Source organism: Chaetura pelagica, unplaced genomic scaffold (assembly GCF_000747805.2).
Source record: "Chaetura pelagica isolate M959 unplaced genomic scaffold, ChaPel_1.0 scaffold689, whole genome shotgun sequence".
NCBI lineage: Eukaryota > Metazoa > Chordata > Aves > Apodiformes > Apodidae > Chaetura > Chaetura pelagica.
Window position 1 is genome coordinate 69,158 of NW_009954635.1, and position 2,014 is coordinate 71,171.

Sequence of the window (2,014 nt, forward strand, 5' to 3'; positions counted from 1 at the left end):
GTGAAGCTGCAGTCCATTTGCTCACACTGAGCAAGAGGTGATATTTTCTAGACAAGCTGGTGAACAACCATCAACAACAGAAAAGCTCATTAGCAAAATATGGTTTCCAGGAGAAGGATTATTCTTTTTAAAAAAAAACAAAACAAAACAAAACTTGATTAGGTGCCAATATGCAGACAAAAACTGCAGCTGCCCTCCTGAGCAAAATGGAGATCTGGGTGTTACTAATTTGCATATGCATGATCCTGGCAATTCAGGCAGTAAAAGTCCTAAGGCACCAATTAAGCCATCCCTAAACCCTTAAGTGACAACTTCAAAAGGGATAAAATAATTTCTAAACCTAGAGCTGGCTTGCTTGAAGTAAAATACAATGATCATTCTGGAGGAGAAAGCACACCTTTCATTTCCTGCTTCATGTTTTTATCCAGAAACACACTGAACACTTTTGCATACCTATATATCCATTTTTATTTTTTAAAAAACAAACCAACCTGTTTTATTCCCCCCACCCCTTCTCGTCCACAAATCCCTACACCATTTAACAAGAGGGAAGTGAACCACGAACCTGAACAGGCTTTGCAACCATTTCTTCCAATTCCCACCTTCTCCATGAAAGCAAAAATAATTTTCCTTCTTTCTCCCCTCAAACCCAAGAGAAAAAAAACCCAAAACAACCCCAAAACCAAAAAACCTCCACCTACCTTCTGTTCTGACCCAAGAACAAGGAGGAAAAATAGGCATTCCAGGAATTCCTTCTTCCTGACAACTTCCATGGGGTGCTTTCCAGGAGGAATGATGTGTCAGTTTGGGGGGTTCTGCAGGAAAAACTCATCACATTCATGTTCCCTGAGACATTCCTGAGATCTTGCCAATATGAGGTGACTAACTGTGCATGACAACTGCCCTCTCCAACTCCATGAAAGCACTTGTGCTCAGCACAGCTCTTCATTCCAGTCATGAATTTCCTTCTTTCAGGTATTCCAGGCTGGTCTGCTCAGTGGCCACCAGCTCTCCAGGTCCTCCACAATCCCCATGTCCTGGCAGTGTCAGCTCACTGCCCTTCATGAAGGGAAAACATCATGCAGAGTTCCATCAACACTTCCATATTCTCCACATGGATGAGTTTAGCAAAGTAAAATATGATGGATATTCCTTCTTTCCACCAGGAGATCTACCAGGCAAGGCAAGCAAATGGGCATTATCCACTTTATTTCAGTGCTAAATACATGAAATATCATTTGGTCTTTTTAAAAATCCTTCCTCACAATCACATCACCCTGACTAATCTCCAGCAGAATTTACTGCAGGCCAGTATCATTATTTATTTAATCAAAGCAGTGTTTTAATTACCTCATTACACAGCAACACCTGCAATGACAGTGGTTCAAGTCCCAGTCCTACCGTGGCAAAATTCCCCACCAACTTCATTTATTCCCAGTATTTAAGACATTCCCAGGTCATGAAAAACAAGGTTTTTCCAATCACATCTCATGAAGCCATTTGGTTCTTTGGGAGTATTTTCTTTTTTCCATAATTAAACAGAGAAGAATGTGTATATATATAAATATTATATATATATAAATAATATATAAAAATATTTATAATATAACCTGCATATCAGGCTGGAAATCAAAGTCCAGAACAAAGCAACCCCCAAAAGGTATTTAATGATTGATTTCCCAGTGATCTGTACTCCATCTGCATCCAGCAAGGGGAAAAATAAATGAAAAGTATCACTATATGTACAGAAACACCTGTTCTGCCCCTGAAGATAATGAAGCAGCTGTAGAGTGTGACAAATTAAGTCAGATAAAGTCATTTGTGCACATCCACACCAGTGTTGACTAGGCATAAAGAAAAGCTTATCTTCTCACCTAAAAACCCTGACTACATTATAAGTGGAAACTACAAAGAAGATAAGGATAATCAGCTGCTTTGGGCTCTGGTTCCAGCTCAGGAGAGTGGTTATCATTTCTAATATATATACCTTCAGGAGGAGAGAGGGGAGAAAAGG